This window comes from Sapajus apella, unplaced genomic scaffold (genome assembly GCF_009761245.1).
Source record: "Sapajus apella isolate SASKATOON/1434 unplaced genomic scaffold, GSC_monkey_1.0 scaffold2, whole genome shotgun sequence".
NCBI lineage: Eukaryota > Metazoa > Chordata > Mammalia > Primates > Cebidae > Sapajus > Sapajus apella.
In genome coordinates this window covers 86,061,096-86,077,359 of record NW_022436942.1, presented here as the reverse complement: position 1 = coordinate 86,077,359, position 16,264 = coordinate 86,061,096, and the positions used below count along the sequence as shown (strand labels likewise).

Here is a 16,264-nt window from a genome sequence, read left to right as displayed (position 1 = left end):
AAGCCCGTACTTTTAATACCTAATCTGTTCCCTTTACATTTTGCCTGAAATTAAATATTCAAGTAGCCATCTTGAATTATACATTAAAATAATATTAGTGATATGACTAAGGTCATCTACCTTAGCTGCGTTAATGAAGTCAGACTTGGTTGCTGCCTTCTGCTGGAGTCCACCTCACATACACATTTCCACACACCAAAGACAGCCATACGCAATTCAGGGATTTCACAAACAGTTATTCCGTGGTGACTTTTTTAATCAACATAGACATTTTCTCACCCGAGTCGTTGTTTATTGTAATATTTGGTGTTAAATCATGAACAACTTTTATAAATAAGAGCAAATTTAAAAAATAATAAAAGATATTTTTTCTAAAATGAACCTCTATAAACCAATATTGCTGTATATTTTCATGTGTGACAATGTAATTCCACTCACCAGCTGATTGTCTACAACGCTTCCCACTGCACTGGATAAAGCTGAAATATGATCACGTAGAATGTAGGAGTTGGTTGTGCTTCCCGGATTGCTGGGTTTATAGTTTTCATTAAGTTGGAATAGCATTTGGCCAGTATTTCTTCAAATATTTTCTTTTCCTCTCTTTACCTCTCTCTCCTCATACTAAGCTGCTTTAAGTTGTTCCACACCTCACTAACACACTTTCCATTTTGGCCGGGTAGGGGGAGGGATTCTTTTTCTCTCAAGGCTCCATTCTGGGTATTTTATATTGTTATGCATTAAAATTCAGTGACCTTTTATTTTTCAGTGTCTAATCACCATTAACCCCTTCCAGCATTTGTGTGTGAGTGTGTGTGAGTAGTGTGTGTATCTTATCTCAGGCACTTGGAGTTTCCATCTTGGAAAGTCCAATTTGTATTTTTAAATATCTTTCATGTCTCTATTTAGCTTGTTGAACATTATAGATTTATAATATCTGTTTTAATACTCTTCTCTGCTAATCCTAACTCCATGTCAGTTCAAGTCTGTGTTGACCGATTATTTTCCTCATGATGGATGGTGATTTTCTATCTTTTTTTTCATGCCTACTAGTCTTTGTTTGAATGCCAGCCGTTAAACATTTGGCCTTGCTTGAGCACTAGATATTTTTATATTCTGGCACATTTTGAATATTGTTCTGGGATTCAATTCAGTTTTTTTGGAAATAACTTGATTTCTTTGGGTCTTGCCTTTATGATTTTTTAGGTGGGACTGGAGCAATACTCGGTGATATGGTTTGTCTGTGTTCCCACCCAAATCTCATCTTGAATTCCCACGTGTTGTGGGAGGGACCCAGTGGGAGGTAATTGAATCATGGGGGCAGGTCTTTCCAATGCTGTTCTCATGATAGCGAGTAAGTCCCACGAGATCTGATGGTATTATAAGGGGGAGTTTCCCTGCCCAATCTCTCTCTTTGCCTGCTGCCATCCATGTAAGATGTGACTTCCTCCTCCTATCTTCCACCATGATTGTGAGGCTTCCCCAGCCACGTGGAACTGTAAATGCAATTAAACGTCTTTCTCTTGTAAATTGCCCAGTCTTGGGTATATCTTCATCAGCAGCATGAAAACGGACGAATACGCTCAGTCTAGGGCTAATTCTTGCCTACTATTGAAGCAAGACCGTCTTGAGCACTCTACTCAATGCCCCATGGATTATGAAGTTTTCTGGCCTGAGGGTTGGAAACAGGTACAATTTTCACCCTTGAGTGGACACCAGGCACTGCTCCCCCTTATCCTTTAGAATGGTTCTTTCTCCAGGTACAGGAAGCCTCCTCACCCATGTGCAATGTGTGGACCAGCAATCCACTCAAGGTTCCAGGGGTGCCTTTCCAGATCTTCAGGGTTGTCTCCTCACTTCATACCCTTCCCCATCAGTTCTGGCTTCCTCATGCTTCCTCAGCCACCAGCTCTCTCTCTTCAGCTCAGAGACTCATCCAGGGTCTACCTCAGTTTCTCCTCACATGCTACAAACTGGGGACACTCTAAGGGCAGCAAACTAGGGCAATTGCAGGGCTCATATGCTTGTTTCCATATCTCGGGGATCACTGTTTATTACCTGATGCTCAGTGTCTTTTCAGCTGTTGTTCATAATATTTTTAATGGTGTGTCCCCATTAGTCCATCTTGACCAGAATCAGAACTTCATTTATCTTTAAATGGTGCTGACATGGCAAATGCTGGCTCAGACTAGCAGTTCTTCCTATGCATCTTTTGTTCTTATCTTACTTTATTATCTTTAGGTAGCTAACTTATATTTGCCAGCATTTATTCAACCCTGTCTTCTAATTATCACATGTTAATTTTAATGAATATGTTCATTCCCTTTAACCCCGTGTGTGTGTGTGCATGTGCGTGTTTCAATCAGACACTCAAACATTTATTAAATACCTGCTCCAGGACAGCCACTGTGCTAATCATAAAATTTTTTAGTGGATAAAAAGTTGTATAATACAGTACTCTTTCCTTCCTGGATCATGCAATGCATTTGTAAAATAAATAAGTATAGCCGGGCGCGGTGCCTCAAGCCTGTAATCCCAGCACTTTGGGAGGCTGAGGCCGGTGGATCACGAGGTCAAGAGATCGAGACCATCCTGGTCAACATGGTGAAACCCCGTCTCTACTAAAAATACAAAAAATTAGCTGGGCATGGTGGTGCGTGCCTGTAGTCCCAGCTACTCAGGAGGCTGAGGCAGGAGAATTGCCTGAACCCAGGAGGCGGAGGTTGCGGTGAGCCGAGATCGCGCCATTGCACTCCAGCCTGGGTAACGAGAGCGAAACTCCGTCTCAAAAAAAAAAAAAAAAAAAGTATAAAATGGGAATACGAAGCAGAGACGGTAAGGGAACATGTTTTAAAACACAGTCATTTATTAAAATCAGTATCTGAGATAGTGTCTAAACTTACTTGAAATCAAATTCAATCTGTACAAAAATTAAGATTTTTAATTTACTATGTCAAGATCCTAAAAACATCTCTAAATTCACGATTCAAGGCCTATGGAAGACAATTTGGGTCGAGCACATCAGAATCGTTCTTCTATTATAGAGACTGAAAATCCAGAATCAAAAACAACATAAACAAAAACAAAATACTTCACAGGTTTTCTTGTAACTGAGTCACCATACGATTTACTTTGAGCCAATGACCCCCAATGATAGCAAAATGAAAATACTTGGAACATGTATCTGTCCTCTCCGTCTCCTGCAAAACAACAACAATAACAACAAAAAATAAAAACCCTTTTGAGTAAAGTTTTTGTTTGTTTGTTTGTTTGTTTTTAATATACTACCCTTTTCTTTCTTGGAGTATAGCTGTGATGTCTGGAGACAGAGAAGCCATTTTGTGGCCATGAGGACAAAATGCCACATGTTGATAGTGATTGAGGCTAAAGAGAGTAGAATACTGGCCTCTTGATGGCGACATTGAGCCACATCAATGACCAGGAACTGCCTCATCTGATAAGACAGAACTCCCCACATATTTATGCCACTGATGTAGAGATTGATGTTATTTTCAACCAAATATAATACTTATACTATTGTGTATTCACGTAACAGAAAAACTGTTTTCTTTGTCTTAACTGTCAACAAAGCAGCTCCTAAAAACCACACATTTTTCCGCTACATACTTTTCACATCTTTAAGGAAAGGATTCTACTTCCTTCTAGTAAAAATAGAGGTGGTGGGGTCTAATGGGAAAACAGTGGGTTTCTGAGTCCGATCAATGCAGTGGACTCTTAGATCAGTGACTTTTAGTTGAAACAGAGTTTCTCTGGTTTCCTGGGAGCATCTGTCAACCTTGTGTAGGTCACTTCATTTCTCCTTTGATTTCTGTCTCTGAAATCACATTCTTTATGGAAATGAAGAATAATTAAAAAGCCTAGTTCATAAAACATGTAATTGTGGTCATCCAGTCCTCATAAATCCACATAAGAGAATCTTCATACCAAGTGATTCTGCTCAGGTGAGAGGAGTGTAAAAGTGAAGGAAATACATATCCAGGTAGATTCTGTGTCTATTGTCCATTGCTGGGGCCCTTTGTTCTCGGGTTTGGAGCATTTAGTGGAAACTGATACAAGGAAGATTCTCAGGTGGAAGCTAGTAAAACTCTACAGCTGCATGTGAAACTCTGGTATGTGGATACTGGTCTCAGAGATGGCCTACGATTAAGACGTCAAGAAAACAACAGGCAAATTTGGCTCTTCTGGGCCCGAGCAAAATTATGGCTTTGCAAAGTAGCGTTAAACTGTCATAGCCCAGTTGCTCCCATGCTTATGTAACATACTTGAGTTATGTTTGTTCAAAAACGTAAAATAAACATTTTATGCAAAATGCATTGATTAATGAAAGATGAGCATTTTTATTTCAGCTGTGTTTGCCCATTCACATTGCAGTAATTTTTATTTCTCTAATTCACACAAAGCTTTTTTTAAATTTTAGGTTTTCAAATGTAATTATGATTTAGTGCAATCATAGATAGTTACTGAAGAGAGATGGTGATCATGGTTTTCTCCAGTTATGATTTTCAAAAGGCATTTCATTAGAATGAATTTTGCACCAGGGTTCACCCAGCGAATTGAATCTCTGACAACAGAATGATGTGCCACCTGCTCATAGCAGAGTGCTTGAAACTCCTCGTACATAGTGTCAGTTACTGTTTCTGGAACATGTCATTGTTTTCCCAGGGACGAGAACTGGAGGTCAGGGTGATATAAATACAGAAACAACTTCAGCACAGAAAGTGCACATAGTTCTTTTTAAGAGCTCTTTAAACTTTCTGATTTACATTGAGAAAAGTAACGAAACCCTTGGCATCCTGGAAATAGCTTGGGTGAAAGAAAATGGCTTCTGAAGAACTTCTTTGGGAGGACCCTTGATGAAGCTTCCGTCACGTGGCCTGTTGCGAGGTACCGAAACAGACATCTTCACCAACGTCTCGTGAACGTGGCAGGAAGAAGTACTGGGAAGCCCCCTGGGTAGAGGGCACTGTGAGTTATGAAACAAACATTGTTTATAATGAATAAAAGTCCTTATGGGGGCAGGTGGTTTATCTGTGGCGTCTTACAATGTGCACCAAGTACACTTAAATGGAGTGAGGGAACGATAATGTAACATTCAATTTCCCTCTAGTTAAAAAATCATTTGCAATACATTCTGTCTATAGACTCTCTCTGATTTTGTAATCCCAGTACAACATTTTGTGCAAAAAATCTAACAAAGAGCTTTCGCTCTTGAGCACTCTTCTCCATGGTTCATGTTTGACGTTTCCTCCCACGCATTATTGCAGCCCTGCAACTCCAGCCCCTGGTGAGTAGAAAGTGACTGTGAGAACTGGAAGATGCAGGATGGCGCTGTCTTCTCTGTGCAGAGAGAATAGTGAGGAAAACAGACACTCGTGTTGCTTTTTGGAAATCAGTGGGCTGGGTTTGCAAGGGACTCACCTGTGAGCTTCAGGGGGAAAGTCGTGACAGTGAGCCGTGTTGCTTCCTGCCTCGGAAGTGAAGCCAGATAACTTCTGTAACATCAGAGTGACAGAATAAACTCTGGGAGCCCACAGGCTACCAGATAATGGTCACAACGTTGGAGGTTACACCAGTTTCTCGTGGAGCATGTGCTATTTCTAAGGGACCAGACATATTTTTCTATCGTAGGCATCTTCACAAACATCCATGGTGAGCATTCGTAGTCTCAGTATTATAGGGCAATGATCCTGCAGCTATTAAAACAAACCTTTTAATATCCAGGGAATCTCTTTGACCTTCTCCATAAATGATATACATTAATCTCAATTTTATGATGATGATGTATATGCCAGGTCAAGATTCAACTTAAATGTCATGATAGCTGGTGCATAAATATTCACTAGCATACTCTGTATCTCTATACCAGGATGGGAAGTATTTTTCCCCGGCAAGCGCTTGAGTCCACAGGTCCTTTAGTAACATGATTCACTGAAACTTCTTACTGTTGGCTTCAGCGCTGCTCTCTAGTCAACATCTAGCAAGGCTTGTAATTTTCAGTTTTCCCAAAACTCCTTTAAGGTATCACTGAATTAATTATTATTATTATTTTTTTTTGAGACGGAGTTTCGCTCTTGTCTCCCAGGCTGGAATGCAATGGGGTGATCTCAGCTCACTGCAACCTCCGCCTCCCAAGTTCAAGCAATTCTTCTGCCTCAGCCTCCTGAGTAGCCGGGATTACAGGCACCTGCCAGCATGTGCCCAGCTGATTTTTGTATCTTTAGTAGAGACGGGGTTTCGTCATGTTGGCCAGGCTGGTCTCAAACTCCTGACCTCAGGTGATCCACCCACCTTGGCCTCCCAAAGTGCTGGGATAACAGGCGTGAGCCACCATGCCCAGCCTGCTGAACTAAAGTTTTTAGACGTATCTCTCTGAAAATGTCATACCCATCTTTCTATAATGCCTGGCATCTCTCCCCTCATTGAACAGGTGCCTCTGTCTTCATATCGGAGCATTGAAAACACAGATGTGTGTGTCACAAAAACCCTTGTCTCAACCAGTCTGCACCACGTGACCCTGGTGAGTCACTAAACATCTCTGACACCTATTTTCCCATCAATAAAATTACAGTAATAACTACCTGGTAGGGTTAGGAGATTAAATAGTGAGATATGTGAAAATTCTTAGCAGAAGTCCTGGTAATGGGTCACGTTTAATATATGTGAGTTGCATATGGAAGTTTTTGTCTTATCTTCACATTCCACAGAAACCACTTGATGAGTCAGGTGCGGTGGCTCTCGCCTGTAATATTAACGTTTTGGGAGGCTGAGGCAAAAGGATTGCTCGAGGCTAGAAGTTCGACACCAGCCTAGGCAGCATAGGGCGATGCTGTCTCTACAAAAAATAAAGAAAATTAGCTGATTGTTGAGGCTGCACCTGGAATTCTAGCTATTTAGGGGCTGAGGCAGGAGAATTGCTTGAGCCCAGGGGTTTGAGGCTGCAGTGAGCTATGATCACACTGCTGCACTCAAGCCTCAGTGACAGAATGGTACCCTATATTTTTAAATAAAGAAAATAAAACCCTGTGCCAAGCTTAACAACCTGGATCATCTGAAGTACTGGTGCCTTGGACTTCTCAAGACACATGTGCTGAACATAAGATAGAAAGGAGCAGCTTTTTGACAACCAAAATAAATTAAATGTGACTGTTTAGATATAGATTAAAAAAACAACAACACTGTCTCTTCTTTTATTATGGCAAGAACACTTAAAATGAAGTCTACCCTCCTAACAGATTTTAGCTGTAAAGTACAGCATCGTTACCTATAGACACGATGCTGTGTATCAGGGTCTGGAACTGCTTCTTCCCACAGGACTGAATCAGAACCTAAAGGGATGCTAGCATCCCCATGTTATTGCAACGTTAGTCACAGCAGGCAAGACGTGGGGACAACCTGGATGTTGTATCCACAGATGAGTAAAGTGTGCGTGTGTGTGAGTGCGTGTGTGTGTGTGTGTGTAACTTTCCAACTTGGGAAATGACAGACCTGTTCAGGACAATGGGCTTTCAGCGTCACTCTTGAACCTGAGCATGGTAATGAGTTGGAGCAGGTGAGTGGTGGTCAACATGCACACAGTCCCCTGCTTGGACAGGCCTCCGAGGGCAGCACTTTGAGGACAGCTGGCCCAAGAACCAACTCCAGCGCTAGAAGGAGGCGGATGACATCCTCCATCAAACATGGTCCATTGTTGTCAGTATGGTGAAGAGAACATAATCCCTGCTGTTAAAGTGACCTTAATTCATACGTTGGCTTCACTACTCACTACACGTGTGACTGATAAACACGTTCAGCTCTCAGCCTCTGATTCCTCATCTGTAAAATGGTTTGACGCCACCTAATCCTTAGAGGTTGTTGTGTGGACTAAATCTGTCACACATTGGAGCAAGAGTCTGATCACTTCCTCTCACCCTTTGCTCCTTTAACCATCATCTCCCCCACTCCTGAGTGATCCTTCCTCTGCCTCGATTGGTCTCAAACATAGGGTAATGTCGCCACCTCCTAGACCTGGCTCCTTAAGCCCCAGTGACCTCCTGTGTGTCCTCATCCCAGCTCCATGTTCCTGCCCTACGCTTGTCTATGGCTGTCCTGGCCCCTGCATGTGGCTTCTTTCCCCAACTTCCCAGCAGCAAAGCCAAGGACAACACTGGCACGTGCTAGGAAGCTTAGACTCTTAAGTGTGATCAGACTTTAGTTTTTATTTTTTGTTTGTCTTCTAAACAGATTCTCCAGAAGAAACAGCTGCCCATAGGACCATGATAAATCAGATCTATGCATAGATACTATCACTCATTTGATAGCTAGCTAATAAAACAATTTCTTAGGACATATATTTGACAAAGATTGACACAAAAATGTCACTCTACTGCTAATTTGAAACCTCTATCCAGTAGTTTTATTCCTAAATTGATGCCTTATTTGAAATACTCCAGGAAAGATGAATTACTGTGACCTATGTTGCTAAATGAAAATTACTGGCCAACGAAGATGGGTTTCTTAGAATTCTATTCTCTTTCTTGCATCAGATAGGATTAGTTTGGCTTCCTATTAATAGACAGATTTAAAACAATGAGCATGTTCTCACTCACAGGTGGGTGTTGAACAATGAGAACACATGGACACAAGGAGGGGAGTATCACACACTGGGGTCTGTCGGGGGGAATAGGGGAAGGACAGTGGGGGTGGGAAGTTGGGGAGAGATAACATGGGGAAAAATGCCAGATGTAGGTGATGGGAAGGAAGGCAGCAAATCACACTGCCATGTGTGTACCTATGCAACAATCCTGCATGTTCTTCACCTGTACCCCAAAACCTAAAATGCAATTAAAAAAATCTGATAATGTCATATCTAAACACACACACACACACACACACACACACACACACACACACAAGAGCAGCTTAAATAAGATAAAACTATATTTCGTTCTAATGTAATAAAAGTCCGGATGGATGGCACAGACGTCTGGTATCAGCCTGAAGGACCTTGGGATCAGGCTTCTTCAGACAACCTCTCTCCATAGCACTAAGCAGAGCTCTGCCTTCCCTTGGTCCAAGTTGGTGGCTGGACCATCACACCTGCTTCAGGTTAGCTAGAGGAGAATGGAAAGGGGAGATGTAAAAGGCTTTTAAGAAAGGTTCCTTGCAGCTCTCATATGTATATTTTTGTAGACGTGGAAGGAGACATCTCTTTGGTTTCCCTGAAATATATAGTTGGAATTCTCCTGGAGACACACTGGGAAGATTCACATGAGGACCAAAGAGCATCCAGGAGTGAAGAAACACAAAAGGGAAGCCCTTTACTTTGAAGTTCTTGGAGGAAGTCAGACACCATGAGGGACAGGACAGTCTATAAAGGGGATGGAGTAGGCAGAATCATGGTCCCTCAAACTTCCCTGAATCTAACTCTTCAGAAAATGAATAGATGGTCTTACCTGGCAAAAGGAACTGTGCAGATGTGGTAGGGAAATGGGCCGGCGCGGTGGCTCACGCCTGTAATTCCAACGCTTTGGGAGGCTGAGATGGGCAGATCACAAGGTCAAGAGATAGAGACCATCCTGGCCATCACGATAAAATCCCATCTCTACTTAAAAAATACGAAAATTAGCTGGGCATGATGGTGCGTTCCTGTAGTCCCAGCTGCTCGGGAGGCAGAGGCAGGAGAATCACTTGAAACTGGGAGGCGGAGATTGCAGTGAGCCAAGATAATGCCCCTGCACTCCAGCCTGGCGACAGAGCGAGACTCCGTCTCAAAAAAACACGAAAGATAGGGAAATGATCCTGGCTTATTCAGGTGCGTGCAATCTCATCACAGGAGGTTTTAAAATGAAGAACATTTCCAGCTGTGCACAGAGGGAATGATAAGTACAGAAGGCTGATTTGAGAGGCGGCCGCATAAGAAGGCCTTATGTTTCTTCTCCACTCCACTGCCTCACTCGACCAGCCTTAAAAAACAAAACAAAACAAAACAAAAAACAGTACTTATGTTAATTTACAGCTACTGGCCTTGAAGATGGAGGAGGAGGGCCAGAGGCCGATGAGTGTGGGTGACCTCGAGATGCTAGCAAAGGCAAAGACTTGGATTCTGCCCTAGAATCCACAGATTGAATTGTATCCCTGCCGGCTCGATTTTAGCCCTGTGAGACCTATGTTGGACTTCTCACCTACCATTAGATCATAAATGTGCAATATTTTTCACTGGCAAACTTAGGATAATTTGTTATTAGCAATAGAAAATGAACACAGGCACTGATTTCCATCAGAGTTGTCGTATGGGGTTTATATTAGGGTCCTAGGGTCATCTCAACAAAGTGCAACAAATGGGGTGGCTTAAATCAACATAAGGTTATTCCCTCATAGTTCTGGCAATCAGAAGCCTAAAGTTATCCACAGTGCCGTGCACCCCCTGAATGATCTAAAGGGGAATCTGTTCCAGGCCCATCTCTTGGTTTCTGGTGGTGCTGGTAGTTCTCAGCCTTTCTTGCCTAGTAGATGCATCACTGAAATCTCTGCCTGTGTCATCGCTTGGCCTTGTCCCCATGTATAACTGCTCACATCAATTTCTTCCTGTGCATGCCTGTATCTTCTTGTTCTCAAAAGGACGCCAGACATGTGAGATCAAGGGCTCACCTTCTTGCAGTATAACACATTCTAACTAATCACAGCTGTGGCGACCTAATGGCCCTATTTCCAAATAAAGTCTTGTCCTAAGACTCCAGGAAGAATGGGAATTCTTGGGGGACACTCTTCAACTCTGCATAGGTGGTGAGATGCTTCTAAGCACATCATCATTCGGCTGTACCATGAGAGTTCTTGCTATGTGTGCACATGGAAAGAAATATATTGGCAAAGAGCAGCAATGAACAATGATTTTTTTGTTTTCCCAACTACCCAATACTCTAAGAAAATCCTGCCAGGCTGGCAGCTGTGGGGTGTGCCTCTGTCCACACAGTGCTTCCTCCCAGGGACAAGGACGTGTAAGACTTCCAGGCCTGCTGGTTTTAATAGAGATACACTTGCTCATCATGATGCTATTCAGACAGAACTGTTACTTACCCCCTTATCTTGTAGGAATTTATTTAGAAATAAGAATGTGACATTCATTCGCTGTGCCTCAATGCTGATAAACATGTGAGCCAGGGGTTAGCCAACATCTTTTGCAAAGGACCTTCCAGTAAATATTGTCAGTTCTGCAGGCCGTGTGGTTTCTGGTGCAAATGCTCAGCTTTGCTGCTGCATCTCAGGGTCACAGATGATATGTAAGGAGTGGGAGTGTCGCGTTCCAAGAAAAATTGAATTAACAAAAATAGGGAGCAGGCAAGCGTCAGCCTAGGTACTGTAATTTATTGAGCTCTGAAGTAGGCAGATGACTAAACTCTAAAGCTGTCTAGATCATTCCTCAGGGAGCAAATTCTAACCCAATTCTTGTGTCAATACTGCTTGTCTCTTGGTAGGGCTAAAAAAATTTAATCAGATGCTGTATTAAAAAGTACAAAGTTAATTAAGATACAAAAAAGCAAGGATTATTTATTTCCTCTTGTTATGGAAAGAGGTTATTTCAGTCTTTTGACCTCTCGAATCCATCTCTCTTGCTGGGTGGCTGGTTTTACTTGTACCCATCTAGGTGCATACACAACCCAGATGCTGCTTGTACCCGCCTGGGCACGCACTGCTGGATCGTTCTGTGTGGAAGGAAAAGGCCATTTTAACTGCAGACTCAGCACCGGAAACAGGAAAAGGTCAAGATGGGCATCACCAAGAATGTGAAGGAGCCCCAGCCTTTAGGAAAAACCCCGAACAAGGACGCGGCTCTTGTCCACTTTGCTGTATTTTGCAGCCTTTGTAGCTTGTAGTCTCTTGTCCAACGCTGTTCTTCAGCACTTCCAGGGCAAATCTGGGGAATATTCAGATTCTTCCTTCATTTCCTTTGGGACAGGGTCTCACTCTGTCACCCAGGCTGGAGTGCAGTGGTGTGATCACAGCTGACTATAGCTTCAGCCTTCCAGGCTCAAGTGGTCCTCCTCCCTCAGCCTCCCGAGTAGCAGGGACTACAGATGCACACCAAACTAAGTTTTTGAGGTTTTTTTTTGTTTTTGTTTTTGTTTTTTGAGACAAGTCTTGCCATGTTGCCTAGGCTGGTCTCAAACTCCTGGGCTCAAGTATTCTCCCACCTCGGCCACCCAAAGTGCTGGAATTATAGGCATGAGCCACTGCACCTGGCCCAGAAGTTTTAAAGCTCTACTTTTTCAAAGACTATTTTATCTTCTATATTCAAGTTTTTGGTTTTTAAAAAAATGAATTTCAATCCTTAGATTGATCCATAAGAACATAATATCTAAAGCTTAGGATATATCAAAGTTTCTTCACATGTCAAATAAAATTAATGGTGAGAAATTATAGAAAATTACCACGAAGTTGCAAAAATAAAAATAAATTCAAGCTCAGAACACATTACAAATGATTCACTTGCAACCATAAAATTGCACAATTAATCCAAAAGAAACTAAAAGCTGATCTATATCAGCCACACTCTCCTTTGGTGGGTAGCAGGACTGAGGATCAGAGGACAGTAATCAGCTTGGGGTCCCACACCCAGATATTAGCGAGATCTCCCTTTTGCTTTATTATCATGGCATTGCTTTAGCACTGCAGGCTTCTGGGATACGAGAATCAGCAGGCGATGGTGAATGGGAGAGCTAATGTACTCTAACCTAAGTAAACACTGGAAAAGGCTGTATTGTCTTACTCATCTCTATGGTAATCAGTCTACAGGCATCTGAGAATGTCCAGGACTTCAAGGACTTCAACATTTACAATCTTTGTTTTCGTCTTTCCAGGGACACACGAAGAATCAGCTTACATTTCTCTGGTCCTGTAGAGGTACAAATGTCAATCTACAAGCCCAAGTATAGAGAACACGTACCTTTCTTTTTCCATTTCAGTGACTTATATTATTTTTTATAAGTACTCATGCTATTAGATACCTGAATGTTATTCTTCATCAATTCAGAAATGTCACCCCCAATGACTTCCAAAGTCAAGATTAAGACAAAGGTTAAGATGTAACCAGCCCTTCCCACCAGAGCCTAAGTTTCCTTCAGGTTTTCTCTTTTTATTTTCTGTATCCTGCTTGGTCTGGAAGACAAGAAAACCTTCCTCAACTTTATCAACTTTTAAATCCTATGCTCTGAGTTATTTTAGAATACAGATGTTTAAAGCCCAGGAGGCTTTTCTTTGGCATACCGTCTCTTCTCCAATGCCACAGATGCGAGATGAGCTGACGCCCACACGTGAGAAAAAGAGTGAAGAGTAATAAGGAATACCAGGGAAAAATCAGTTAATGTTTCAAAACACAAATTCCCCACAAATCCATTTTTAATGGCTTGCTTTTATCTGGATCAGAAATACAAGTAACAGGCATAGCTGAAAGGACATTGTTATCATCGCTTCCTCCCAGCGGAAGGAAGAAAACCTCCCAGCACTTTCTTCCAGTGGGCATCCGTGTACTCAGGGCACTTAGCACAAGACTGGCATCTCCTCTGACCCATTCTTTCCTTTTAAGCTGGGACTCGGGTTTTGCCTTTATAAAATGCGATGATTGAAGAACATGATTTTTAAATAGCAGGTGCCACAGAGACAGAAGAACACTTAAACACTGTTGAGAGTGTAAATTACTTTAACCATTGTGGAAAACAGTGTGGCAACTCCTCCAAGATCTAAAAACAGAACTCCCATCCTACCCAGCAATCCTATTCCCAGGTCTATACCCAAAGGAATAGAAATCATTCTAACCTTAAAGCCACATGGATGCTAATGTTCACTGCAGCACTGCTCACAATAGCAAGGACATGGAATCAACCGAGATGCCCATCAATGGTAGACTAGATAAAGAAAATGCACATATACACCATGCAGTACTATGCAGCCATAAAAAGGAGGCAGACCATGTCCTTTGCTGGAACATGGGTGGAGCTGGAGGCCATTACCTTTAGCAAACTAACATAGAAACAGAAAACCAAATACAGTATGTTCTCACTTATAAATGGGAGCTAAATAATGAGACCACATGGACACAGAGGGAAACAACGGCCACAGGGTCCTACCAGAGAGTGGAGGGTGGAAGGAGGGAGAGGACCAAGAAAAATAAGTAATGAGTGCTAGGTTTTACACCTAGGTGAAACACGCATACCTATGGGGAATAATCTGTACAACAAAATACTGTGACAGAAGGGTATCTATATAATGAACTTGCACCTGTACCCCTGAACTTAAAATAAAAGTTAAAAAAAGTCAGAGTGAAAAAAAAATTAACAAAAAATTTGTTTTTTAGGACATTTTAAGTTCACAGCCAAATGAGGAGAATGTACAGAAAGCCCCTCATACCTCCTGCGCCAACTCATGCACAGCCACCTGGACCATCAATGTCCCCTGTAAGTGTTTGTTATGATTGTGGTACATTTGTTACAACTGATAAACCAGCACTGATTCATCCTTCTCACCCAAAGTCCACAGTTTACATCAGTAACCCTTGGTATTGTACATTCTATGGGTTTTGACAAACATTTAATGATTTGTACCCTCCGTTACATTAGCACATGGAGTAGCTTCACTGCTCTAAAAATCTTTTGTGCTCCATACACTTATCTCTACATATTCCCAGTCTCTGGAAACCACTTATCTTCTTAATTTGCCTTTTCTAGAAAGTTACCCAGTTGGAATCATATGGGCTGTAGCCTTCTGTGATCGGCTTCTTTTGATAATATGCATTTAAAGTTCTGTGGTATCTTTTCAGGGCTTTATAGCGCCTGTCTTTATAAAGCTGAATAATATCCTATTGTCCAGATATATCTGTTAATTTATCCATTACCTACTGAAAGACATCTCAAATTTTGTTAATTATGAATAAACCTGCTATAAGCATTCATGTGTAGGTTTTTGGGTGGACATACGTTTTCAATTTCTTTAGGTAAATTCTAAGGAGCATGAATGCTAGACTGTACGGTAAGCTTATGTTTAGTTTTTTGAGACTCTAAAACTGTCTTCCAAGATGAACATATTATTTTGCATTTTTTCCATCAACAATGAATGAGACTTCCTGTTTCTCTACCTCCTCACCAGCATTTGGTGGTGTCCGCATTTTGGATTTTTGCAACAATTACTTTTTTACTGCTTTTCTTTTATGTTGCTATTGTTTGGCTTCAAGTAGAATCTCTAGATTTTCTTGTTTTGAGTGAAATCAAGAAACAAGAATGAGCTGGCACGGTCAATCTGGTTGGCTTATGAAAACTGGAAAACGAGATACCAGAAGATAGGACCCAGAATTGTGATAATAATCCTACGCACCCTTCGGTTGCCTATCCACCAACTGTTGTCCTGAATTATGATTTGGTTAAGGCATCTATCCTTCCTGAATACAGCATGTACCCCAGGAGAATCTCAATTCACTCCAGCTCCAGGGATGGGCTAATTCGAACATCATTTCCAGTGAGAGTGGAAAAGGTTATGTGGCCCAATTTTGGCCAATGACAAGGAAGTTCTGTTTGTGGGTACCCGGGAGAGAAATGTCCAGACTCCACAGGATGAAATGGTCATTTCTTGTGTTTGCTGTTACAGCTGCATGAGACACTTGGGATTGCTACAGCCATCTAGAGCCAGTGCGAGGACAAAGTCATCACCAGGACTGAAGGCTCGGAGAGATGGAAAGAACTTGGGACCTTAGGTACAATATTCAGCCCTGGGATCAACTTCTCCCAAAGCCGTTCCTACTTAACTTCTTGTTAGGCAGAAAAAAAAACATCTTTATGGCTGAGTTAGAGTTTTGTCATTTATATTTGGAGCTGTCCTCCCTTATAAATACTCATGTTATTTTCGTTGTATAGAGAGTAAAATAATTCAGAAGACTTGCATATTAACATGGGTCGTAAGTAACAGTTCCAGGTAGCAGGAATTGACTTCCATTGTTCTGGATTTATGTTTATTGATGGGAAAAGAGGAAGAAAATTAGGAGGAATATTCTTATGTGGGAATGATGGTGATAAATAAGAATTGTGTTATTTTCTGGTAACAATTAAAAATTGAATTAATAACATTGTATCTTTTATTAGCTTTAACTCATTCAACTCATTTGCTATTCCAGCTATTAGACTGACTTTAAAGAAGGAAGATAAATTGAAAAACGGGATCCCATCTCTTTGTCTTTTTTATTCTTCTGAGACCAGAAGTCAACTTCTACTTATATCCAGCCCTTTCT

The 16,264-nt window shown here is 41.6% G+C and overlaps 1 long non-coding RNA gene across 1 annotated transcript; it reads right to left on the bottom strand.

Moving 5' to 3' along the window:
• Nucleotides 1-8,916: 8,916 nt before the first annotated feature.
• LOC116527222 lies at nucleotides 8,917-9,548 on the bottom strand. Its single transcript, XR_004258436.1, has 2 exons — nucleotides 9,450-9,548; nucleotides 8,917-9,107 (listed from the first exon to the last, which is right to left on the bottom strand). It is a non-coding gene; the product is annotated as an uncharacterized LOC116527222 (long non-coding RNA).
• Between the last annotated feature and the right edge of the window lie 6,716 nt (nucleotides 9,549-16,264).